This window comes from Bos taurus, unplaced genomic scaffold (assembly GCF_002263795.3).
Source record: "Bos taurus isolate L1 Dominette 01449 registration number 42190680 breed Hereford unplaced genomic scaffold, ARS-UCD2.0 Leftover_ScbfJmS_905, whole genome shotgun sequence".
Taxonomy (NCBI): domain Eukaryota; kingdom Metazoa; phylum Chordata; class Mammalia; order Artiodactyla; family Bovidae; genus Bos; species Bos taurus.
This window is the reverse complement of record NW_020192192.1, coordinates 6,291-34,151: the sequence shown is the minus strand read 5'-3', so window position 1 is coordinate 34,151 and position 27,861 is coordinate 6,291. Positions and strand designations below refer to the sequence as shown.

Genomic DNA, 27,861 nt, shown 5'->3' with positions numbered 1-27,861 from the left:
TTAAGAAACTACTCAACTATTTTCCATAGAAGTTCTACCATTTTACATTCTGCCAGCAGTGTATGAGAGACATGTGTTCTCAGCATTCTTACCACCATTTGGTATTTTCACTATTTTTTATTCAGCTTTTCTCAGATGATGTGATATCTTACATGATTTCAATTTGCATTTCCCTTATGACTAATACTATTGAACATCTTTTCATGTGCCATTCATATATCTTCTTTGATCAAATGTCTGTTCATGTCTATTGTTCATTTTCAGTTGAATTGTTTTTTACTTTTGAGCTTTGAGAGTTCTTTATATATTCTAATACAAATACTTTGTTGGAAATGTAGTTTGTAAATACTTTATTCTAGTCTATAGCTTGCTTTTTCATCCTTTTAACAAAGCCTAGGAGAAAAGAAGCCTTAAATTTTAACAAAGTCCAGTTTACCAAGCTTTTTTCCTTTTAGGGACTGCGTTTTTGGTGTCATTTCTAAGAACTCTTCACTGGGTCTGCAAATTCTCTGAAGTTTTATAGCTTGATGTCTCACATTTAAATCTATGATCAATTTTGAGTTAATTTGTATAAAGTGAGTTTCATTGTTTTGCCTGTGAATATCCACTAGCTTCAGTGCCATTTGTTGGAAAGGCTGTCTATCCTTCCACCATTGAACTGCTTTTGTTTCTTCCTTAAAAATCAGTTATCTGTCCTTGTATAGATTTATATTTGAGTTCTCTATTCTGTCTTGTTGATCTTTGTGCCTATTTCACCACCAATACCACAGTGTCTTGATTTTTGGAGCACTGAAGAATTGATGCTTTTGAACTGTGGTGTTGGAGAAGACTCTTGAGAGTCCCTTGGCCTGCAAAGAGATGCAACCAGTCCATTCTAAAGGAGATCAGTCCTGGGTGTTCTTTGGAAGGACTGATGCTAAAGCTGTAACTCCAATACTTTGGCCACCTGATGCGAAAAGTTGACTCATTGGAAAAGACTCTGATCCTAGGAGGGATTGGGGGCAGGAGGAGAAGGGGACCACAGAGGATGAGATGGCTGGATGGCATCACTGACTCGATGGATGTGAGTCTGAGTGAATTCCGGGAGTTGGTGATGGACAGGGAGGCCTGGGGTGCGGGAATTCATGTGGTTGCCAAGAGTCGGACACAACTGGGTGACTGAAGTGAAGTGAACTGATAGAGTTTTTTCCCACTTTTTTTTTTTTCAAAATTGTTTCTTTTATTCTACTTTCTTTTCCATATAAAATCTAAAATAAGCTTGTCTTTAACTACTAAAAGTGTTACTGAATTTTGACAGAAATGTTATTAAATCTAGAGGTCAGATGTGGAATCTCCAATCCATAAACAGTGTTGTTATGGATTGACTTGAGTCCCCCTGAAAAGTGAAAGTGTTAGCCGCTTGGTCGTGTCTGACTCTCTGTGACCCCATGGACTGTAGCCCATCAGGCTCCTCTGTCCATGGAATTCTCTCCAGGGAAGAATACTGGAGTGGGTAACCATTCCCTTGTCCAGAGGCTCTTCACGATCCAGGGATTGCACCTGGTTCGACTGCATTGCAGGCAGATCCTCTGCTGTCTGAGCCATCAGGGGAGTCCCTTGAGCCCCCCTGATAAGCCCTAACCTCCAGTACCTCAGAATGTACCTCAAATAGGGTCATTCTAAATGTTATTAGTTAAGACAGATTAATACTGAAGTAGTGAGGGACTCCTGTTCCAGTATGACAGGTGTCCTTGTAAAAGGTAACTTTGGACACAGGTACACATAGAGGGAAGATTCATGTAGAAGCATGGAGAGAATGCTCTGTGAAGGCTAGGTTTGTGCTGCCACAAGGCAAGGAGCTACTAGAAACTAAGAAAGATACCTGGAACATATCTTTCCCTATCACCTTTAGAGGGAGTATCCTCTGGAGCACCTTGATCTCAGACTTTTAGCTTCCAGAAATGTGACACAATCAATTTCTGTTGGTTAAGCCACTCAGTTTGAGGGACTTTGTTATAACAGCCCTAGCAAACTAATAAAACATATATCTGTTCATTTATTTATATCTTCCTTGATTACATCAGCATTTTATAGTTTTTGGCATAGAAGACATACATGTTTTGTTAAGTATATACCCAGGTGTTTCATTGTTAGAAAATAAATGTGATTATAAATGTATTGTTTTAATTTTGTTCCTCCATGTTCATTATGTATAAAAATACAATTGTATACAGAAATTAAATTTTTAGGTATGTTTTTCTTGTATTCAGCAACCTTGTTGAACTTACTCATTCTAGGACTAACAAATTGTATTAGTTTTTTGTTGTTGTTACTAATTTAAAAATGTTTTTTTGAGATCCCTTGGGATGTTCTATGTAGACAGTAATGTCACATGCAAAAAGGGACAGTTTTCTTTTTCCACTCTCTACACTTTTTATTTCCTTTTCTTGTTTTGTGCTGATGGGACTTCTAGTACTCTGCTGAATATGAGTGGTGGGACTAGGCATTCTTCCCTTGTTTCCAACATTGAAGATAGAAATCCAGTGTTTCACCACAAAGTATGATGTTGACTATAGGGTTTTCTTATATATACTTTTTCAGGTTGAAGAAGTTACTTGCCATAGTTTGCTGAAAACTTTTAAAATCATGAATGCTATTTCTGCATCATTTGGTATAATCGTGTGATTTTTCTCTTTTTATGTTAGCCTGTTGATTTGGTGGATTAGACTAATGTTGGAATATTGAACCAGCTTTGGATTTCTGGAACAAATCCTACTAAGTTGTGGTGTTGTGTAATACTTTTAGTATATTTTTGGACTTGATTTCCTACTATTTTATGAAGGATTTTTGCATTTTTAAGGGGGTGGTATTAGTCTATAGTTTTCATCTTTTGTATTATCTTTGTTGGGCTTTCTTGGTGACTCAGACAGTAAAGAATCTGGCTGCAATGCAGGAGACACAGGTTCAATCCCTGGGTCAGGAAGATCCCCTGGAGAAGAGAATGACACTCCACTCCAGTATTCTTGCCTGGAGCTTTCCATGGACAGAGCAGACTGTCGGGCTACAGTCCACGAGATCACAAAGAGTCAGATATGACTGAGCGACTAACACACTTCTGTTTTGCTTTAATATTAAAGAGTTCTTCTGTGTATTCTTGCCACCTCTTTTAATATCCTCTGCTTCTGTTAGGTGCATACCATTTCTGCCCTTTATTGATCCCATCTTTGCATGAAATGTTCCCTTGGTATCTCTAACTTTCTTGAAGAGATCGCTAATCTTTCCCATTTTGTTGTTTTCCTCTATTTCTTTGCACTGATCACTGAAGACAGATGGCTTTCTTATCTCTCCTTGCTATTCTTTGGAACAGCAAGATTGTTTGGCTCCATAAAGGACAGAAATGGTATGGTCCTAACAGCAGCAGAAGATATTAAGAAGAGGTGGTGAGAATACACAGAAGAACTATACAAAAAAGATCTTCACAACCCAGATAATCACGATGGTCTGGTCACTCACATAGAGCCAGACATCCTGGAATGCAAAGTCAAGTGGGCCTTAGGAAGCATCACTACGAACAAAGCTAGTGGAGGTGATGGAATCCCATTTGAGCTATTTCAAATCCTAAAAGATGATGCTGTGAAAGTGCTGCACTCAATATGTCAGCAAATTTGGAAAACTCAGCAGTGGCCACAGAACTGGAAAAGGTCAGTTTTCACTCCAATCCCAAAGAAAGGCAGTGCCAAAGAATGCTCGAACTACTGCACAGTTGCACTCATCTCACAGGCTAGTAAAGTAATGCTCAAAATTCTCCAAGCCAGGCTTCAACAGTATGTGAACATGAACTTCCAGATGTTCACGCTGGTTTTAGAAAAGACAGAAGAACCAGAGATCAAATTGCCAGCATCCACTGGATCATCAAAAAAGCAAGAGAGTTCCAGAAAAAACATCTATTTCTGCTTTATTGACTATGCCAAAGCCTTTGACTATGTGAATCACAACAAACTCTGGAAAATTCTTAAAGAGATGGGAATACCAGATCACCTGATCTGCCTCTTGAGAAGTCTGTATGCAGGTCAGGAAGCAACAGTTAGAACTGGACATGGAACAACAGACTGTTTCCAAATAGGAAAAGGAGTATGTCAAGGCTGTATATTGTCACCCTGCTTATTTAACTTCTATGCAGAGTACATCATGAGAAATGCTGGGCTGGAGGAAGCACAAGCTGGAATCAAGATTACCGGGAGAAATATTAATAACCTCAGATATGCAGATGAATGATGCCATCATTATGGCAGAAAGTGAAGAACTAAAGAGCCTCCTGATGAAAGTGAAAGAGGAGAGTGAAAAAGTTGGCTTGAGGCTCAACATTCAGAAAATAAGATCATTTTCTTTTTCAGATCATTTCAGCATTCAGAAAATAAGCTAAGATCATGGCATCTGGTCCCATCGCTTCATAGGAAATAAGTGGGGAAACAGTGACACTCTTTATTTTGGGGGGCTCCCAAATCACTGTAGATGGTGACTGCAGCCATGAAATTAAGACACTTACTCCTTGGAAGAAAAGTTATGACCAACCTAGACAGCATATTAAAAAGCAGAGACATTACTTGCCAACAAAGGTCCGTCTAGTCAAAGCTATGGTTTTTCCAGTAGTCATGTATGGATGTGAGAGTTGAACTATAAAGAAAGCTGAGTGCTGAAGAATTGATGCTTTTGAACTGTGGTGTTGCAGAAGACTCTTGAGAATCCCTTGGGTGGCAAGGAGATCCAACCAGTCCATCCTAAAGGAAATCAGTCCTGAATATTCACTGGAAGGACTGATGTTGAAGCTGAAACTCCAATACTTTGGCCAGCTGATGTGAAGAACTGACTCATTTGAAAAGACTCTGATACTGGGAAAGATTAAAGGCAGGAGGAGAAGGGGACCACAGAGGATGAGATGGTTGGATGGCATCAGCAACTCAGGGGACATGAGTTTGAGTAAACTCTGGGAGTTGCTGATGGACAGGGATACCTGGCTTGCTGCAATCCATGGGGTCTCAAAGAGTTGGACACGACTGAGCAACTAAACTGAACTGAATATTAAGTAATCCGGACTTCATAGAATTTGTTTGGATTAGTTCTCTGCTGTTTTCTGGAAGAGATTGTGTAGAATTGGTATTCTTTTAAAATTGTTAGATTTTACCAATGAAAGCATCAGGCCTGAATATCTTTTTTCAGGAGATTTTAAACTACAAATTCAATTTGTTGAATAGTTATAGGACTGTTCAGATTATCTGTTTCATCTTGGGTGAGTTTTGGCAGTTTGACTTCTGAGGAATTGGTCTATTTCATCTAAATTGTCTGGTTTATATGCATAGAGTTGTTTGTATTATTACTTAGGTGTTTTTAACATTTTTATTGGAAAGTGAAAGTTAGTTTTGGCTGTGCTGGGTTTTCATTGCTGCGTGCAGTCTTTCCCTAGTTGCAGAGTGTGGGGGCTACTCTTTGTTTTAGGCTTTTCATTGTGGTGGCTTCTCTCGTTGCAGAGCCTGGGCTGTAGAGTGTGTGGGCTTCAGTAGTTGTGGCACACGGGAATGTCACTCTGAAGCATGAGGGAATTTCCTGGACCAGAGATCAAACCTGTGTCCCCTGCATTGGCAGGCGGATTCTTAACCACTGGGCCACTAGGGAAGTCTTTCCTTATTATATTTTTAATGTCGGTACAGTGTCTAGTGGTACCCTCTTTTTCATTCTTGATATTGGTTAAGTTGTGTTTCTCTGTCGTTTTAAATCATTCATACTAGAACCTTATCAATTGTACTAAAGTTTTCAAAGAACCAGCTCTTGGGTTGCGTGACTTTTTTATAAAATTGATTTTCTGATTTCAGTGTCATTGACTTCTCTTCTTTATTATTTCCTTTCCTTTGCTTGCTTTTGCTTTATTTTGCTCTTTGTGGTTATTATGAATAACACTACTCTGTTGTGAACATTCATATGCACATTTTTGCTTCAGTTCAGGTCAGTCACTCAGCCGTGTCCAATTCTCTGCAACCCCATGGGCTGTAGCGTGCCAGGCCTCCCTGTCCATCACCAACTCCCAGAGCTTGCTCAAACTCCTGTCCATTTAGTCGGCAATGCCATCCAACCATCTCATCCTCTGTGGTCCCCTTCTCCTCCTGCCTTCAATCTTTCCTAGCATCAAGGGTTTTCCCAATGAGTCAGTTCTTCCCATCAGGTGGTGGAAGTATTGGAGTTTCAGCTTCAGCATCAGTCTTTCCAATGAATATTCAGGACTGATTTCCTTTATGACAGAGTAGTTTGATCTCCTTGCTGTCCATGGGACTCTCAAGAGTCTTCTTCAACACCACATTTCAAAAGCATCAATTCTTTGGCACTCAGCTTTCTTTATAGTTCAACTCTCACATCCATACATGACTACTGGAAAAACCACAGCTTTGATTAGACGGACCTTTGTTGGCAAAGGAATGTCCCTGCTTTTTATTATGCCAGGATGTTCATAACTTTTCTTCCAAGGAGCAAGTGTCTTTTAATTTCATGGTTGCAGTCAGCATCTGCAGTGATTTTGGAGGCCCCCAAAATAGCCTGTCACTGTTTCCATTGTTTTCCTATTTGCCATGAAGTGATGGGACTGGATGCCGTGATCTTAGTTTTCTGAACGTTGAGTTGTAAGCCAACTTTTTCACTCTCCTCTTTCACTTTCATCCAGAGGCTCTTTGGTTCTTCTTTGCTTTCTGCCATAAGCGTTGTGCCATCTACACATCTGAGGTTCTTGATATTTCTCCCAGCAATCTTGATTCTGGCTTGTGTTTTGTCCAGTCTGGCATTTTGCATGATGTACTCTGCATATAAGTTAAATAAGCAGGGTTATTTTTGCTTAGACATGATTTAAAATTATTTGGGGTATATTCCTAGGAGTGGAATTCTGGATCACGTGGCAGTTTTATGTTTAACTGCTTGAATAGTCACCAGACTGTTCTCCATAGTGGTTGCCTCATTTTACATTCCTATCAGCAAATTTTTTTTGTACCTAGTCCAGCAATCTTACTCTCTTATGTAGTCGATAGTTCATTTATATATAATGCAATTGGTGATGTACTTGGGTTAATATCTGCCATCTTATTATTCGATTTCAGTTTTTCCAAACTGTTTTTCTTTTTCTCTCTCCTGTCTTGACTTCTTTTGTATTATTGTATTTCTCTCTCTGATTACCTAGTTAGTTGTGCATTCTTTTATTGCTTACCCCAGAAATTATGATATGTACTCTTGACTTACAGTATTCTAATACAAATAATAACTTGGATCACTCTCCCATTAGTGTTCCTCTGACTCCTGTCTTTATCATTTTATTATTACACATAATTATTTTGTATTTTATATGTCTCTTAAGGCATTATTTTTTGTTTTTGCAGAGAATATTCATTTCTGTTTTCCCACATATTCACGTCTTTTGTGGCTTTTAATTCCTTTTGAATTTTCATCTTAGATTACTTTTATCTTTTAGTGTAGGTTTGGGCCAGTAATTTTTCTGTTTTTGCCTATATGAAAATGTGTTTACTTTGCCTTCACTTATTAAAGGTTATTTCTGCTGACCATAGTATTATGGTGAGCAGCTTTCTCTTAGCTCTTTAAATAAGTCATTCTGTTGTTTTCTAGCATTCCAAAGTCCAGCAGTAGTTGTTCTGTTGAAGGTAAGATATCTTTTTCCCCCGCCACTGGCTGCTTTTACAATATTTTTCTTTTTTTCCCCCACAGTTTAAATGTGATATGCTTAGGTATATCTTTTGTATGTATTCTTCTGGGGATTTGCATAACTTTTTGAATATGGGTTGTCTTTAATCAGCTTTGAGAAATTCTTGACCATCATCTTCTTATATATTGCCTCTGTTCATTCTTTCTTCCCACTTTTGAGGTTCCAGTTATGTATATCCTAAACATTTTCATGTGTTTTACACATCTGTTATGCTTTTTTGTGTATTTTTCCATAGGTTTTGATCTGTGTGCTTCTGGTTTGGATATTTTCTATTGCCTTGTTTTCCATTTTGCCAGTTCATTCTTCTGGTATATCTAATGAGCTCTTAATGTCATCATTTATTTTTCACTTACAGAATTTCCATTTGGCCCTTCTTATGATAGATTCCAATTTTCTGGAATCCTTCATCTTTTATTTTCTCCAACATATTTCTCATGTAGTCTTGGGACTGAGCTGAGTTGAGGCTGGGTTTCAGTTTTGATCGGTCTCTGCCTCCCTGTCATTTGCCCCCACTGCTGAAGTGTGGTCACTCAGGGGAGGGGCTTCCAGCTGCAAGTGAGTTATGTTCGTTTCCCCTAGCTGGACTTGAGCCTCTAATTTATGTTTCCTCATACTGATAATGCTGCCAAAATCTCCACTCTGCTTTTCAGAGGTTTTGTGCTTAGCTTTTTAACCTCCTGCCCTGTGCATCTCCAGAATTTTCAAATATCTTGAAGGGCCCAAACCAAGGAACTTCCCTTTTGACCCATCTGTCACTTTTGTTTTGAATTTTGTCTGTAGTCTTTTTTTTGTTTTTTTTTCCTTCTAATTTTTATTTTATATTGGAGCATCATCTATTAACAGTGTTGTATTAGTTTCAGGGGGTACAGCAAGGTGATTCAGTTATATATGGTCTTGCTCGACTACTAGAGCCCTGCTGGTTTCTTGGTTCTCTGGCATCAGCCTGAGCAAAACTTGCTTCTCAGTCTCTTGCCTTACACCCAGGTTCAACAGATACCTCCTTGGAGAAGTGGCCACACTTATCAGGCTTTCCTGCTCTCTGATTCCTGGTCTGTCTAGTTCTTTTCCTTCAGTAGTTCCCTAGTAGCCTTCAATAGATACTTTAAAACTTTTCCTATATTTTGAAAATGTTCTTGATGGGAACATTGATTTAATTTAAAGTTATTAATTTAAAATTATTTCTTCATGCTTGGAAGTGCTGGTTGCATATAGTTTGTTATATGTTACTATATATAAATGTATGTTCTATTTATTACATATAGTGTATATATATAATATTATATGTAGTGTTATTTTATATATTAATATAATTGGTAAAGTGATTGTCACATATAGTTACGTATCAGTTATCACATCTCTTATACAATTAACTTCTTTTAACACCAGTTTCTCTAAGTGACTCTTGGTTTTGTGACTGCGTTGAGTATAGAAGTCTTCTGGAAAATGTTTTATATAAATGTAGAAATAAATTGATTGAGTCTTAGTGGAAAGGCCTTGTGGTGAGAATATATTATTAGTTAAAAATCAGCAATGACCCTTGAAAGGTTGTTGTTGAATCACACAAAAACACCGGGATTCTTGGCCCCCAGAGGAGAAGAATTCAATCTGGGGCCAGAGATGAGGCTTGATCACTCAGAGCTTTTGTGTAATAAAGTTTTATTAAAGTATAAAGGAGATAGAGAAAGCTTCTGACATAGGCATCAGAAGGGGGCAGAAGAATACCCGCCCGCTAGTCTTCAGCTGGATGTTATATAGTCATTAGCAGTCTGTTAATGAAAGAAAGGAATGTCTTAAAATTCAGAATGGCACCAGGGCCCTCGCCCATAAGATGCATTTTGGGATAATCTTGGCACTAAATGGTTTATCCTGGGCCATAAAATGATTAATTTGAATCTTGAAGAAGGGCAGACCACCATGCAAATAGTTTCATTTACATAGATTAGGGGAACAATATCTAAGTCTAACATACTGGTTTGTCAAGCAGGTTCTGAGCCAAGAGGCAGAACCAACTTGAAGACAGAGTTTGGGGGTAAATGCATAGTACATTAGCATAGCTTAAGACAAACATTCCCATAAGAAAAAGGCATTGGTTAACTTCAGGTGAAACCGGGTGTCATTATGGCAACACAGTATTTTAAGGGAAACCTCCTTTTCAATTTGTATAGAGAAAGAAAAAATATGGCTAGTTTGTTTCCTCCTGCCCCTTAAGAGAGAGAAAAATGTCTGACACTTGCAGGCTATTTCCTCCGTTTGGAGACCCCTGGCCTTCCTGCCTGTTACTCTCTCACTCTGAAACCGGTTACATAAACATGTGAAAAAAAATTTGGTAGTCAAAAGCCCAGATGTACATTTCTTGGAATAATTGATCTATTCCTGTGGGTATGATGATAATTTTAGCATGGTTTTATGTTTGGGGCCACTATTTTTTCTGTTTCCTTAATATCAGCTTACAGTGTTAGCTCTGTTTACATCTTGTGATTTCAGAGTTCAAAGAACTCTAGTGTATGTTTTTAAATTTTTCTTTTAATGTAAAAAGAACAGGAAAATATGAGACCAAAGTGATATCTCTTCCTTTACCTCCCACCTCAAAATATGTACTACTATGTGTAATGACTACTCTTCCTCTCCTCTCCTTTTCTTTCATTTTTCATCCTCCTCTCCTATTGATACATGTTAGTTGACAAAAATACAGAAATTGAAGTACATAAGAAAAACAAAATTGAAATCTCTTGTAATCCCATTACCAAGCAGTGATTAGTCAGGTTTCTGAGCATTTACGCATATCTTTTGTGGATTTTTGTGTGTAAAATGGACTGTATTGTTATTTGTTGTTTTCAGCCAGGCCTTTTCATTAATATCACCTGTAATAATGAAAATATCCATATAGATTCTACAATGCACCTCATACTTAACCAATTCAGAATCTCTAGGGGTAGGGTGAAGAGGGTTTTGTTGAAAATAACAAAAATTTACCTTCAGAAAATTTTAATTGCCTTCAGAAATCTTCCAAAACAGAAAAAACAAGAATATTGCCATATTATATATGAAGAAAACTTTGACTTGTATACATACAACTCTCCATCTAATGATCTGATTTGAACTTTTTCCTGGCCATTCCGCCCAGTGGTGAATTTGGACTGCTCTCGGGGTTTCCGGCCATCTCCCTGTGCACTCTGTGCTCCTATCTGTGTGGAATACAGTCGTGTCACACCTCCCTGCCATAGGTTCTGTCAGCGGGCTCACAGTGAGTGTTTGAAGCTCATGGAGCTGTTTGGTGTTGCTTGGCCTGAAGATATGGAATGCAGTAGGTGTGAAAATCATAGATTTTTCATGGACCATTGCTTCTTTTGCAGCATATTTAAAATTATTTGTCTTCTAGTTCATCAGTTTTTAAGAACTTTTCAAAGTGTGTATATTACTTATAATTTTGAACAGAAGTTTCATGCCTCAGAGCTGTTCATTTCCTTAGGAATTTGGAATGAAATGAAAAAGGTAGAAAAAGAAAAACATTTCTATGAAGAAATTTTAAAAACAATTAAGAAAAACATAATCAAGATATTGATTGTTGATATCTTTCCCTTACTTTTTTTTTTTTTCCTGGTTATAAAAGTAATGCCATTTATAAAAAATGAGAAGATATAGAGAACATAATCATTTGTTGCCTCATTATTAAATATCTTTAATGATTTAATGGGACTTGAATATCTTTATGATTTCAGTGTTAATGACTATAGTAGTTCTGTCATTTCTATTTTTCTTTCTTTCTTTTCTTTTTTTTTTCAATTTTGTTTTTTTGACCATGCAACATGTGGGCTCTTAGTTCCCTGATCAGAGATAGAACCCATGGCCTCTGCACTGGAAGCACAGAATCAACTACTGGACTGCCAGGAAAGTCCCTTGGTTCTGTTTTACTGTCATGTATTAACATACCCAGACCCAGAAAATGTCAGATACTTTTCAGATCATTTCCAATATATAGATTGTAAGCAGTTCCTAAAGTCTTGAGGATATTTACCTGACAGTCCTATAGATTTGTATAAGAGAACATAATTGTTAGTAATAACGTGTATGGTAGTAATACTGCATTTTTTATACTATAATGTGCCTTTTTTGTTTTCTTAAATGTTTCAAGGATAAAGCATAGATGAATAGCTATAAAACTCTCACTATCTAGCTTTGTCCAATAATATTTTGCAGTGTTTGCTTCAGATTTTTTTTTCTTGGCCACACCCAAGATCCCCCATGGCTTGCAGGATCTTAGTTCCCCCAATTAAGGATGGAACCTGGGGCCCAGACAGTGAGAATACCAAGTCCTAACCATCGGACCACCAGGGAATGCCCCAGATTTCTTTTTTAAAGAAATAAAACAGTACAGGTAGAGTTGAAGATTCCTTCATTAGTATCCATCTTGATTTCATTTCCTTCTTTTCTCCGCAGAGATGAGATAATCATTATGTTGAATTTGTTGTTAATTCTTCTTATGTTTGTTTTTATACTCTTACTATACATTACAAACATATCCATAAGCAACATTATATACTTTTTTAGGTTTCATATATAGAGAAATATATAGTGTTGTTTATGTATCTGTGTTTATATCTGTATCTGTTGTTTCTATTTGTTAGTCTGGTTCTTTCCTCTTAATTGCTGTGTAATGGCCAATTGTGTTAATATTATTATCTGTAGTTATTTAGCCATCTTCTACTGATGGTTATTTAAGTTATTTCCAAGGGTTTGCTATTATGAGCAGTGCTGCACAGAACACTTTTTTTTCTCCTTCATGTTTAAAATTAATTTTATTTATCATCTGTCAATGGCCCTTCGGTTCAGTTCAGTCACTCAGTCGTGTCTGACTCTTTGTGACCCCATGAGTCATAGCATACCAGGTCTCCCTGTCCATCACCAGCTCCCAGAGTTCACTCAGACTCCCATCCATTGAGTCAGTGATGTCATCCAGCCATCTCATCCACTGTCATCCTCTTCTCCTCCTGCCCCCAATCCCTCCCAGCATCAGAGTCTTTTCCAATGAGTCAACCATCAATAGCCCTTGGAGATAGGTAAAAAGCCTATGCTGTTACTGTCATTGATAGATGGAGAAACTTAAAACATATATTAGTTACTTGTAGTCAGTTCACTGACAGTTTGCTTTCTTTTATTTGTCTACTCTATTTTCCACCTATTTGACATACTCTCTTGTCTAACCCTAACCCTAACCCATCAAACCATTCATCTGCTGTCTCCCCAAAACTTTATAATGTTTATAGTTCCTCTTTTAGAAATCTAAATTTATTGGTATTTATAACAACAGTTATGAATTACCTCGGCAGGAATCCTATTTTATGTTTTGTGTCTAACTCCTATTGTTTGATGGTCTTTTTATTTTATTAGATTATGTACAGTTATAGAAATGTCATTATGATCTCTGTTTTGATAGTATTAAATCTGTTTTATGTCCTCACTATTTTGCCTGGAATTGCCTAACTCTGAATTCTTACTTAAGTTCTGACAAACTGATCTTTCATAATAACCTTTCATTCTTCCACATCTCTCATATCCTTGTTCATACTGCACCTGTTCTTCAGTTTTATGGATACCCCAAAGTTTGGGGATTTGCTCTCACCTTTCCTAATAGCTCCCTTCCTGATCTCATTTCTTTTCTTACTTAGATTAAGTTTTGTTGTCTGTCACATAAAATAGTACTTTTGCTAACAATTTCGATGTATTCTGTCTACTGTGCTTGTTCAGATCTCTAGCTGGACCAATTCAATTAATTTCTTACAAATTAAATATGCTGCATATTTAATTATTTAAACTATAGCCGCTCCTTTTTTTTTTTTTACTATAGTCCAGATTCTATCATTGTTTTATTATATTTATCACATCTGTCCATCCCTCTATTGATCCACTCATCTACATTATTCTTTGAGTGTATTTCAAAATAAATTAGAGACAACAGGTATTGTCCTCACAAATATTTTATCAGGTCCTTCACCAAACATTTGTCTATAGTTTTTTTTTTTCCTATTTAAAACTTTACAGGGAAATGCACAAATCTAAAGATAGCACATGAGTTTTGATAAAAATCTGCAGCTTAGAGAGTCAAATCCTTAGAAGGGTGTAGAACTGGATCATTACCATTACCTCATGCTCTCATGCTCCTTGATAGTCAGCCCATGTCTATATCATCCTCTGGAAGCAACTACTGTTTAGCATCCTTCCTAGAGAATTACTTTGTGTATTCTAGAACTTCATACAAATAAAGTCATACATTGTATAACTCTTATTTTGCTTGAGTTAAGATTGCTCTTCTTTGCTCTATTTTCAAGACTCATTAATGTTTTTGTGTTCATTAATAGTTCTTTCCTTTTTCTTGTCTTCCATTGTATAGATTACTGTATTTTGCTTATCCGTTCTCCTATTGATAGACATTTTAAACCATAGCCGCTCTATTTGCTCTTTGTCTTTAGTCAGTTTCCAGTGTGGTCAACAGGAAAGTTTCTATTCATTCTCCTCAGCACTTACACCAAATCTATGTCACTCACTTCAAACCTATATTTCATTTCACCTTTATTCCATATTAGACCCTTACTCCCCTCAACCTCAGTCTGTCCTCCTTTCCTGAAAATTACTTTGGCATTTTGTGCACACTATTGTGGTCTGCTACATCTCAGTCCAGTCCTTCTTAATTTCCTTTCTTGCGCCTTCTTCTTCCTGGTGCTTCTTAGCAATCTGTTTCTGTTCTTTTTGATTCTACATGCTTCCCCTGGGTAATTTCATCTCACTGATTTTAACTGTTACTCACATGCTGATGACTCCTAAATACAAATCTATAGCCTTGGCATCTTTCTGGTAAGTTCCAAATCTGCCTAACAAGCAGCCATTGGATATCCTAACCTGAATTTGTCTCAAGTACCTCAACTTCAACATGTATAAAATTGATTTTACTCCTTGCTCATTTTTTTTTTTTAATTCCTAGAAGGCATATTCCTCCTTCATTGACCTAAGCTCCCACATCCAGTCAGTTGTAGATTCTGTTGCTTTTATTTAGCTCATTTCATTGCTGTCTCATTCTCACTGCCTTATCTGGTTTTAGTTATGGCTCATCAGATATCTCTGCTCTCAATTTTGTACAGCTCAAATGTCTTCCGTACTCCTTCTAGTCATCTTTCTAATTAACTTGTATGTGGGGTGAGCGCTTTGTCATGTACAACTCTTTGAGACCCCATGGACGATATATATAGCCCACCAGGCTCCTCTGTCCATGCATGGAATTTTCCAGGTAAGAATATTGGAGTGGGTTGCCATTTCCTTCTCCAGGGGATCTTTCCGACCCCAGGATCGAACCCACGTCTCTTGCGTCTCCTGCATTAGCAGGTAGGTTCTTTACCAGTTGAGGCAGCAGGGAAGCTGTTAAGTTGGGTAAGGGCTATATGAATATATTTAGTCAACAGTCATCAATTCAGCAAATATTTAGTCAACAGTTATCCATTCAGCAAATATTAATTGGATGTCTTCCATGTGCTTGACCAGAGAAGGCAATGGCAACCCACTCCAGTACTCTTGCCTGGAAAATCCCATGGACGGAGGAGCCTGGTAGGCTGCAGTCCATGGGGTCAGTAAGAGTCAGACACAACTGAGTGACTTCACTTTCACTTTTCACTTCCATGCATGGGAGAAGGAAATGGCAACCCACTCCAATATTCTTGCCTGGAGAATCCCAGGGACGGGGGTAACCCCAGTGGGCTGCCATCCATGGGGTCACACAGAGTCAGACATGACTGAAGCGACTTAGCAGCAGCAGCAGCACCAGCATGTGCTAGACACTATTCCAGATAGTGAAGATGAGTAGTGAACAAAACATGGTCTGTTCTTATGGAGCTACAGTTCTAATGATGGTTGTAATGGTAAGATATAAATAAACAGAAATGTCAGATAGCAGTGAATGCCAATAAGAAAGAATAGAATTAAGTGCTAGGAAATAAATAGATGTCATATGGCAATGAATGTCAATAACAAAGAATAGTTAGGTGATAGTGATATAGTATGGAGATATTAGGGAAGTCCTTTTTAAGACGGAGACACTGTGACAGGGACATGAGTGAAATGAGAGAACAAATGATACAGATATCTAGGGAAGATCAGTCCAGGCAGAAGAAGCAGAGCAACACGTGCAGAGGCTCTGAAGTGGAAGCGTGCTGGTTATATCACAGAACAACAGGGAAACGACAGAGGCTAGAGCCATGTGAGTAAGGGAGAAGGGAAGGAAATACGATCAGAAAGCACTGGGGTTGGGGGTGTGTTTAGAGCTCCTTTATGGAATTTGGATTTGATTCTGAGTGAGTTAGATGATTTTGAGCAGAAGAAACATGATGATGAGCACAGGGGTGGCGTGTCTTTCAAGGATCACTCTGGTTCAAGGATCGCTTTGGTTCTTGTGTACAAATGGAGATGAACTGGAAGCCACTCCAGAAATCCAAGGATGAGGTACTAATAGCTCAAACTAGGTGGACGCTGTGGAGGACATGGAAAGTGTTCAGGTTCTAGATACGTTGCCAAGTCAAATGACAAGAAGTGCTGGTAGGTTGTGAGATGGACATGACAGAAGCAGTTTCAAGGAGGATCCCAAGGGTTTCAGCCTGAGCAACTAGAAGAATGGGGTTACCATTTGTGAAAATGTAGAATCTAAGGAGTGGAAATCAAGAGTTTGGTTTTGGAAGGATTAAAACGTAAGGAGTGTGTATGTGGTGAATTGGCAGTTGGATGTACAGATATATCCATCGATATGTTTATACCAGTGTGTATGCACACACATGCACACACATATTTCTGAAAGTGCTTACCTCTTGTACTTACAGTTCATGCACTCTTCGTGCCCCAGCAGTACTAAACACACCCTGTTCGAACCTCTGTGCCTTTGCTCGCCTTTTTTGTTAGAATACTGATTGCCATTTTGGCAGTACTGGCAAATACTAGTTCAAAAATCCTGTGTTGAGGGACTGACATGAAGTCTCTCCTAATTTTGATTGCTTCATACATCATGCTGCTGTATTTTGTATTGTGTTTACAAGTTTGTGCCTTCTTTTGAACTCAAGAGTGTTGTTTAGGTGTTTTTCTCTTAAAGCCCTGGCTTACCACAGAGTTCTAATAAATGTCTCTGTGCAATGTTTCTGTCATTTGGCTTTATAATCCAAGCCTTGTGAAGAAAATGGTTTGTATTAATCAGCTTCAGTATAAGTTTATACATGTATTTGGCAAACTTAATATCAGTGACAGTTTCTTGGAAACTATTTGATCCATGTAACTACTGAATATCTAGTTGATGGGAGTCTGAAGGCTTAGAAACTCATGCTGTCAAGAAAACTGAAAATGCAGGAAGTTCATGAGAACAGTACTTCCGATCATGTGAGAATGTCTGCAGCACATCCGTTTTTTTCTGTACTGTGCGTGTGATACTCTCTCAAGTCTGGAAAATTGTCAAAATGCAGATTTCTTGGGCTCTACCACAGGCATAATAAAATAGAATTTGAGGTGGTGAAAAATGTATCATCCTCTCCTACCCTCTCCCCGTGTCCTTAAGTTTCTTCTCTATGTCTGTTTGTCCATTGTTGCCCTATAAATAAATTCTTCGGTACTATTTTTCTAGATTCCATATATATGCATTAGAATACAATATTTATATTTCTCTTTCTGACTCACTTCACTCTGTATAATAGGTTCTAGGTTCATCCACCTCATCAGAACTGACTCAAATGCCTTCCTTTTGATGGCTGAGTAATATTCCATTGTGTATATGTAGCACAATTTCTTTATCCATTCATCTGTCAGTGGACATCTAGGTTGCTTCCATAGTCTAGCTATTGTAAATAGTGCTGCAATGAACAATGGGATACATGGGTCTTTTTCAACTTTGATTTCCTCAGGGTATATACTTAGGAGTGGGATTGCTGGGTCATATGGTGGTTTTATTCCTAGTTTTTTAAGGAATCTCCATACCATCTTCCATAGTGGCTGTATCAATTTACATTCCCATCAGTAGTGCAAGAGCGTTCCCTTTCCCCCACACCCTCTCCAGCATTTATTGTTTGTAGATTTTTTGATGATGGCCATTCTGACCACTGTGAGGTGATATCTCATTGTAGTTTTGATTTGCATTTCTCTAATAATGAGCAGTGTTGAGCATCTTTTCATGTGTTTGTTAGCCATCTGTATGTCTTCTTTGGAGGAATGTCTCTTTAGGTCTTTTGCTACTTTTTGGTTGGGTTGTTTGTTTTTCTGGCATTGAGTTGTATGAGCTGCTTGTATATTTTGGAAATTAATCCTTTGTCAGTTGTTTCATTTGCTATCATTTTCTCCCATTCTGAGGGCTGTCTTTTCACCTTGCTTATCATTTGCTTTGCTGTGCAAAAGCTTTCAAGTTTAATCAGGTCCCACTTGTTTACTTTTGTTTTTATTTCCATTACTCTAGGAGGTGGGTCATAGAGTATCTTGCTTTGATTTATGTCATCAAGTGTTCTATGTTTTCCTCTAAGAGTTTTATAATTTCTGGTCTTACATTTATGTCTTTAATCCATTTTGAGATTATCTTTGTGTAGATGTTAGGAAGTGTTCTAATTTCATTCTTTTACATGTAGCTGTCCAGTTTTCCCAGCACCATTTATTGAAGAGCCTGTCTTTGCCCCATTGTAAATTCTTGCCTCCTTTGTAAAAAATAAGGTACCATAGGTGCATGGGTTTATTTCTGGGCTTTCTATCTTGTTCCATTAGTCTATATTTCTATTTTTGTGTCAGTACCATACTATCTTGATGACTGTAGCTTTGTAGTATAATCTAAAGTCAGGAAGGTTGATTCCTCCAACTCCATTCTTTCTCAAGACTGCTTTGGCTATTGGGGATCTTTTGTGTTTCCATATGAATTGTGAAATTTTTTGTTCTGGTTCTGTGAAAAATGCCATTGGTAATTTGATAGGGATCGCGTTGAATCTTTAGATTGCATTTGGTAGTATAGTCATTTTCACAATATTGATTCTTCCTACCCAGAAACATGGAATATGGCTCCATCTGTTTGTGTCGTCTTTGATTTCTTTCATCAGTGTCTTATACTTTTCTCTGTACAGTTCTTTTGTGTCCTTAGGTAAGTTTATTCCTAGATATTTAATTTTTTTTGTTGCAGTGGTAAATGGGATTGATTCCTTAATTTCTCTTCATGATTTTTCATGGTTAGTATATAGAAATGCAAGTGATTTCTGTGTATTGATTTTGTATCTTGCAACTTTGCTAAATTCACTGATTAGCTCTAGTCATTTTCTGATACTGTCTTTAGGGTTTTCTATGTGCAGTATCATGCCATCTGCAGACAGTGAGAGCTTTACTTCTTTTCTGATCTGAATTCCTTTTATTTCTTTTTCTTCTCTGATTACTATAGCTAGGACTTCCAGAACTATGTTGAATAATAGTGGTGAAAGTGGACACCCTTATCTTGTTCCTGATCTTAGGGGGAATGCTTTCAGTTTTTCACCATTGAGAATAATGTTTGCTGTAGACTTATCATATATGCCCTTTGCTGTGTTGAGGAAGGTTCCTTCTGTGTCCACTTTTTGAAGAGTTTTAATCATAAATGGGTGCTAAATTTTGTCAAAGGCTTTTTCTGCATCCACTGAGATGATATGATCTTTTGTTCAATGTGTTAATATGGTGTATCACATTGATTGATTTGCATATATTGAAGAATCCTTGCATTCCTGGTATAAACCCAACTTGATCATGGTGTATGAGCTTTTTGATGTGTTGCTGAATTCTGTTAGCTAAAATTTTGTTGAGGATTTTTGCATCTCTGTTCATCAGTGTTATTGGCCTGGAGGTTTTTTTGTTTGTTTTTTTTTGTTTTGTTTTGTTTTTTTAATTGTTTTTGTCTGGTTTTAGTATCAGGTTGATGGTGGCCTTGTAGTATAAGTTTGGAAGTGTTCCTTCCTCTGCAATTTTTGAAAGAGTTTTAGAAGGATAGGTATTAGATGTTCTCTAAATGTTTGATAGAATTCTCCTTTGAAGCCATCTCATCCTGGGCTTTTGTTTTTTGGGAGATTTTTTATCACAGCTTCAATTTCAGTGCTTGCAGTTGGGTTGTTCATAATTTCTATTTCTTCCTGGTTCAGTCTTGAGAGATAGAAGTTTTCTAAGGATCTGTCATTTTCTTCCAGGTTATCCATTTTATTACCATACTGCTACTGCTGCTAAGTCACTTCAGTCGTGTCCGACTCTGTGCGATCCCATAGACGGCAGCCCACCAGGCTCCCCCGTCCCTGGGATTCTCCAGGCAAGAACACTGGACTGGGTTTCCATTTCCTTCTCCAATGCATGAAAGGGAAAAGTGAAAGTGAAGTCGCTCAGTCGTGTCCAACTCTTCGTGACCCCATGGTCTGCAGTCTATCAGGCTCCTCCATTCATGGGATTTTCCAGGCAAGAGTACTGGAGTGGGGTGCCATTGCCTTCTCCGATTTTGTTCATAATAGTCTCATAATCCTTTGTCTTTCTGCATTGTCTGGGGTAACCTCTCATTTTCATTTCTGATTTTGTTGATTTGATTCTTCTCTCTCTCTTTCTTGATGAATCTGGCTAAAGATTTGTCACTCTGTTTATCTTCTCAAAGAACCAGCTTTTAGTTTTATTAATCTTTATTATTGTTTCTTTCATTTCTTTTTCATTTATTTCTGCTTGGATCTTTGTGATTTCTTTCCTTCTACTAATTTCGGGACTTTTCTTTTTTCTTCAGTTGTTTTAGGTGTAAAGTTAGGTTGTCTATTCCACGTTTTTCTTGTTTCTTGAGGTAGGATTGTATTGTCATAAACTTCCCTCTTAGAGCTGCTTTTGCTGCATGCCATAGGTTTTGAGTTGTCATGTTTTCGTTGTCATATTTTTCTAGGAATTTTTTTATTTCCCTTTTATCTTCTTGAGTAACCTGTTGGTGATTTAGAAACATGTTGTTTAATCACCCTGTGTTTGTGTTTCTTACAGGTTTTTTCTTGTAATTGATATCTAGTCTCATAGCGTTGTGGTTGCAGAAGATGCTTGATACGATTTCAATTTTCTTAAATTTACTGAGGTTTGATTTGTGACCTAAGATGTGGTATAGCCTGGAGAATGTTCCATGTGCCCTTGGGAAGAAGGTGTATTCTTCTGCATTTGGACGGAATGTCCTGAAGATATCAATCAGATCCATCGCATCTAATGTGTCATTTAAGACTTGTGTTTCCTTATTAATTTTCTGTTTTGATGATCTGTCCATTGGTGTGAGTGGGGTGTTAAAGTCTCTTCCTATTATGGTGTTCCTGTCAGTTTCTCCTTTTATGTCTGTTAGTGTTTGTCTTATGTATCGAGGTGCTCCTATGTTGGGTGCATAGATATTTAGAATTGTTATGTCTTCCTTCTGGACTGATCCCTTGATCATTATGTAGTGTCCTTCCTTATCTCTTGTACTTTTCTTTACTTTGTCTGATATGAGGATTGCTACTCCAGCTTTCTTTTATTTCCCGTTTGCATGCAATATATTTTTCCATCCTCTCACTTTCAGTCTATATGTGTCTTTAGGTCTAAAGTGGGTTTCTTGTAGATGGCATATATATGAGTCTTGCTTTTGTATCCATTCAGCCAGTCTGTGTCTTTTGGTTGGAGCATTTAATCCATTTACATCTAAAGTAATTATTGCTATATATGTTCCTATTGCCATTTTCTGAATTGTTTGGGGTTGATTTTTTTAGATCTTTTCTCTTCTGTTCTATTTCTTGACTGTATAAGTCCTTTTAACATTTGTTGTAAAGCTTGTTTGGTGGTACTGAATTCTCTTAACTTTTGCTTGTCTGAAAAGCTTTTTATTTCTCCATCAATTTTGAATGAGATCCTTGCCAGGTACAGTAATCTTGGTTGTAGATTTTTCCCTTTCAGTACTTGAAATATATCCTGCCATTCCCTTCTGGCCTGAAGAGTTTCTGCTGAAAGATAGCTGTTAAGTGTATGGGGTTCCCTTTGTATGTTACGTGTTGCTTCTCTCTTGCTGCTTTGAATATTCTTTCTTTGTGTTTAGTTTTTGTTACTTTGATTAGTGTTTGTCTTGGCGTGTTTCTCCTTGTGTTTATCCTGTATGGGACTCTGTGAGCCTCTTGGATTTGATGGACTGTTTCCTTTTCCACGTTGGAGAAGTTTTCAACTATAATCTCTCAAAATTTTTCTCATACCCTTTCTTTTTCTCTCATTCTTCTGGGGCCCCTATAATTTGAATGTTGGTGCATTTGCTGTTGTCCCAGAGGTCTCTGAGACTATCCTCAGTTCTTTTCATTCTTTTAATTCTTCTAGGCCTTTGTTAATTGATTCTTGCATTTTCTCCATTTTGTTTTCAAGGTTTTTGATCATCTTTACTATCTTTATTCTGAATTGTTTTTCAGGTAGTTTGTCTGTTTCCTCTTCATTTATTTGGAATTCTGTGTTTCTGGTTTGCTCCTTCATTTGTGTAGTATTTTTCTGCCTTTTCATAATTTTTTCTTCACTTGTTGTGTTTGAAGTCTCCTTTTCCCAGGCTTCAAGCGAAGTTGAATTCTTTCCTTGAAGAAGGCTGAATTATTTCTTTTGGTTTCTGCCCTCCTAAGCCTGGTCCAGTGGTTGTGTAAGCTTTGTGTAGAGTGAGATTTGTGCTGAGTTTTTGTTTGTTTGTTTGTGTTTCCTCTCATGGGTAAGGCTGAGTGGGGTGGTAATCCTGTCTGCTGATGACTGAGTTTGTATTTTTGTTTTGTTTGTTGTTTAGATGAGGCGTCCTGCACAGGGTGCTACTGGTGGTTGGTTGGTGCCGGGTCTTGTGTTCAAGTGGTTTCCTTTGTGTGAGTTCTCACTATTGGATACTCCCTACGGTTAGTTCTCGGGTAGTCTAGGGTCTTGGAGTCAGTGCTCCTACTCCAAAAGTTCAAGACTTGATCTCTGGTCAGAAACAAAGACTCCACAGTGGTTTGTTATGGCATTAAGTGAGATTAAAACAAATATTCGAAAATGAGAAACCAAAGATGAACCCCAGACAAATGGCAGTTACAAAATCAGGCAAATAATAGTTAAAATAATTATATAAATTACACATAACTTATATAAAATACACATAAACTTATACACCCATGAGCAAAGTCAAAACAGTCCAACAAAAATAAAGTACAGTAGATTGATCCAGCAAACAAAGGAAATAAAAAATTATATTTACCAGTTAAGAACAAAACTAACTAAAGCACAAACTGGGCAACAAAACTAAAGCAATGTGCCAAGTGGGGGATAGAGCAATGAAAACAAAACTAACAAATATGTTGAGAGGAAAGGAAGAAAAGAAAAGAAAGAATGGATATGCAAATTAAATAGAGATAGATGAAGATCTATATACATCAAAGATTAACTGCAAGGGGAAAAAACAGTAGGAAAGGCAAAGAAAGGGATAAATATGCCAAAAATACAATAGGTTTTAAAAAACTAAAATTATAAAGAGGAGAAAAGAAAAAAAATGGAAGAAGAAAGAAAAAAGGAAAACTCCACAGAACTACATAAGCCCAATGTAGAGGCAGAGGTTTATAACAACATTAAAAAGTGTGACTGAATATGCACATATACATACACACCCATGCTGCTGCTGCTGCTGCTAAGTCGCTTCAGTCATGTCCGACTCTGTGGGACCCCATAGACGGCAGCCCACCAGGTTCCCCCGTCCCTGGGATTCTCCAGGCAAGAACACTGGACTGGGTTGCCATTTCCTTCTCCAATGCATGAAAGTGAAAAGTGAAAGTGAAGTCGCTCAGTCATGTCCAACTCTTAGCGACCCCATGGACTGTAGCCTACCGGGCTCCTCCATCCATGGGATTTTCCAGGCAAGAGTACTGGAGTAGGGTGTCATTTCCTTCTCCAACACACCCATAGGCAAAATCAAAAAAGTCCAGCAAAAATAAAGTACAGTAGATTGACCCAGTGAACAAAAGAAACCAAAAATTATATCTACCAGAACAAAACTAGCCAAAGCACAAACTAGAAAACAAAACTAAAGCAAAGTGCCAACTGGGGAATAAAGCATTGAAACTAAAACTAACAACTATGTTGAGAGGAAAGGAGAGAAAGAAACAAAAGAAAGAATAGATATGCAAAGTTAGATAAAGGTAGATAAAGAAGATTTATATATGTTAAAGATTAACTGCTAGGGGAAAAGAACCATAAGAAAAGCAAACTGAGAAATATAGAAAAAATAAAAATAGGTTTAAAAAATTAAAAAAGGAGGAAAACTCCACAGAACCGCAGAAGCCCAACGTAGAGGCAGAGGTTTATAACAGTAAAAAGTGTGACTAGAAAAAATAAAGCTCAAAAGCTTAATTAGATTTCACAGTGCCAGTAAAATCGACAGCTACAACAGAGGGGGATAAAAAAGAGAAAAAAAGAAAAAAAAATCCAAAAGAATCTACAGAACAAGTCAAAAAATAAGAATAATAAGTGTTTTTCTTGAGTCATTGCTGGGAGTCATAGTCCACTTTACCCGCCTCGGATGCCCTCCACCACTGTGCTGAACTTTGGACCTGCTGTGGGGGCAGATCAGATTCTAATCTGGTTCTACTCCAGTGTGTTCTTGCCTCCAGTGTCCATGCTATCAGAACTAGTGAGTGTTCTTTTGTGGGAGCTCTCAATGACCTTTTCTCTGTTCCATAGAGACAGAGTCTTCCTAGTTGATCGTGTGGATTTAATCTGCAGCTTGTACAGCTGGTGGTAAGGTTTTAGGTCTTCTTCCTTGGCCACACTGCCCCTGGGTTTCAACTGTGGTTACATTTCCACCTATATATGTGGGTCATCCACTGGGGTTTCCTCCCGGGGCTGCCCTGGAGGGCTTGGGTTTGCCCCTGTGAGGGCCAGGTGTGGAGGTGGTGCAGCTGCTTAGGGCGCAAGGGTTCTGGCAGCACCAGGTACTCAGGGGAGTTGGCTGCTAGGGCAGCAGGAAATACAGTGCTCTAGAAGGGTATGGCAACCAGTATTGGCCAGTACGCTCCAGGATTCTTGCCTGGAGAACCCTCTCCTCCCTGACAGAGATGCCTGGCAAGCCACAGTTTACAGGGCGGCAAAGAGCTGCACATGACTGAAGTGACCCTGTGGGCATAGATGCAAGACTTTGTTAGCCTGTGGCAGCTCTGCCCCAGTGAGAGTTGAGCATGAAGGTGATGCAGCTGCTTGGCTTGCAGGGACCCTGGCAGCACCAAGTGTGCAAGGACACGGACTGCCTCCACTGCAGGAGTTAAGTCCCTATCAGAGTCTTTTTTCGAGCCTCTTGTAGCTGGCGATCAAAAGGCCTATCTGTAGCTCTGCCTGTTCAGGCACTTAGAGGGCTACCTTGCCTGGGGTCCTTCTCTGTTGTTCGGTGTGTCAGGCACATAGAGGGGCCCTCCTGGTTGGGATCCTAGTCTGTAGGTTGGCGCCCCTGGCACTTAAAGTGGCACTCTGGGTGGGGTCTTGCTCTGTAGTGCAGTGTGTCAGGCATTTGATGGGCCAGCTGCCGATGCTGGCATTTTGAGGGAGAGACGCTATGGTGATGGCTCCATCCCCTACCCCTGACTCAGCAGTATCGCTTTGCTTCTGTGGCTGCCTGGCTTTCCTCCCTCATATCCCCTCAATCCTTCTCTTTTCCCTCCCAACTCCTCAGTCCATCTCTCCGCACTCAACAGCAGCCCTCGCCCTGGGATTGCAGCACAATCCTTAACTCCAGCTCCCAGCTGCTGGGCCTTCCAGGGGACCTGTGTCCCTGTCCGGGGTGTGTATGGCTGTAGTAAGGACTGTCTGATTCTTATTCCATTTAGGCTGCCACAGATCAGCTGTTTCACTCTCAGCCTTAAATGTTTCTCCTCTGACTCAGACAATTGCCCCATGCAGGGATTGGACCCCTGCCTCAGTTCCCCCACCCACCGAGGGCAGGTCCAGTCCTTCTAACACTCCTGTTTTTCCCATAGTTCCTTCGTCCTACCAAGTTTTGCGTGGTTCTATATATTCTTTTCCACTGGTCAGGTACTATTGTCCCTAACCTGTTAGCTGGTGTTCTGCACGCACTTCTGTCTTTGAAGGCGTATTCCTGATGCATCCTTGGAGAGAGATGTACCCCATGTCCACCTGCTCCTCCACCATCTTGTTCTAGGGAAGATTTTTACCTCTTATTTTTAAGAAAGTTCTATTGGAGTCTGGGGTAAATTGAGGACTATCTTGTAATTAAATGTTAAAAAAAAAACACTTAGCTACTGTTCTACTGAAGCTTTTTATTTGTGTATGTTTATTTTATATATACTTATTTATAGTCTGAAATCTTACTGTAAACTGTGTGTCCTAAATAAATAGTATTAATTACACTATTTACTAATGGCTATGCCTGTTTTAATAAAGAATAATCTTTTTGAAGCCGAAACAAACTTAAGTATACATTTTTTGTTTTTTTGCCAACTGTGGAATATCTCATCATATGACCCACAAGCAAGATATTTGCATTATCTCTTCGACATACCGTAATGTTCTCCAAGGACATAAGCATAAATAAGTCACAACTGCTAAATGTGGAAATCCAAATCATTAGGTTCCCAATAAGTAAATGATTCTTGTCTTGTGTTTTTAGGTTCCCAGATTGTGGTGAGCCGTATCCTCGGCTGGTGGACCTGAATTTAGCTGGCGATCCTACTGAAGGAGCCTCAGTGGCAGTGCAGAGGGACTATGGCTTTTGGTGTCCCTGAGAGTTGAAAATTGATCCTGATCTTGGCTGTTGCTTTTTGCACATGCGTGATTGTTCACCTCCTTGTCCAAATATGTACTTTAGGAGAGAAGAGCTTTCATTTGCTCGGTATTTCATAGGATTGATTTCAGTCATTTGCCTCTCCGCCACGTTGTTTACTTTTTTAACTTTTTTGATTTATGTGATAAGATTCCAGTATTCTGAAAGAACCGTTAGAATTTATGCCGTCTGCTACATGATGGTGTTATTAATTTTCTTTATTGGGTTTTTGCTTGAGGACCGAGTCGCCTGCAATTCATCCAGCCCTGCACAGTATAAGGCTTCCACAGTCACCCAAGGATCTCATAACAAAACCTGTATCATGCTCCTTATGATACTCTATTTTTTTCACTATGGCTGGCAGCATTTGGTGGGTGATTCTTACCATCATGTGGTTCTTGGCAGCTGTGCCAAAGTCGGGTAGTGAAGCTATTGGGAAGGAAGCCTTGCTGTTCCATGCCAGTGTGTGGGGCGTCCCTGGAACGCTGACCATCATCCTTTTAGCGATGAATAAAATTGAAGGTGACAGTATCAGTGGCGTGTGTTTTGTTGGCCTCTATGATGTTGATGCCTTGAGGTATTTTGTTCTTGCACCCCTCTGCCTGTATGTGGTATTTGGGGTTTCACTCCTTTTAGCCGGCATTATATCCCTAAACAGAGTGCGAGTTGAGATTCCATTACAAAAGGTGAACCAGGATAAACTGGTGAAGTTTATGATCTGGATTGGTGTTTTCAGCACTCTGTATCTCGTACCACTCATGGTTGTAATTGGATGCTACTTTTATGAGCAAGCTTACCGCGGCATCTGGGAAACAACGTGGATACAAGAACGCTGCAGAGCATATCACATTCCATGTCCATATAAGGTCAGGGAAACCTTGTTCTAAATTTCAAAATATTTAACAGTGAAAAGAGCTAATCTTAGCTGTTTTTCTTTTTTTTTTTTTTAACTCTTCATGAAAAACCTGAACATTAAAATTTTGAAGTGAAGTTAATGAACAAATTTATTGTAATAAGAATGTCATACACACTTTTCTGTTAACATCTTCGTTTTAAAAGATCACTTCCGTGAGTCCAAGCCATGGGCTTTTAAGCACTTTACTTCTGTTATCACAAAATAGTTGCTTGTTGATTACTTAGAAGTCTGCAGGTTTGAGGGGAAGATGTTGATTAAAAGACAGTGTCTGTGGAAATTTTACTGATACTTAGAACTGAAGTTTTAACAGTTTTGAAAAAAAATTAGAATGCATTTGTACAAACAGTTTCATCTTTTAGTTGGTCTTAGTTTTTCTTTTTTGCATACTGAATATTTTGTGATTTATCTTTTAATTTAAAGACA

The 27,861-nt window shown here is 38.4% G+C and overlaps 1 pseudogene; it reads left to right on the top strand.

The window, feature by feature from the left end:
• Positions 1-10,843: 10,843 nt before the first annotated feature.
• On the top strand, positions 10,844-27,409 carry LOC132344797 (frizzled-3-like; annotated as a pseudogene).
• Positions 27,410-27,861: the final 452 nt, after the last annotated feature.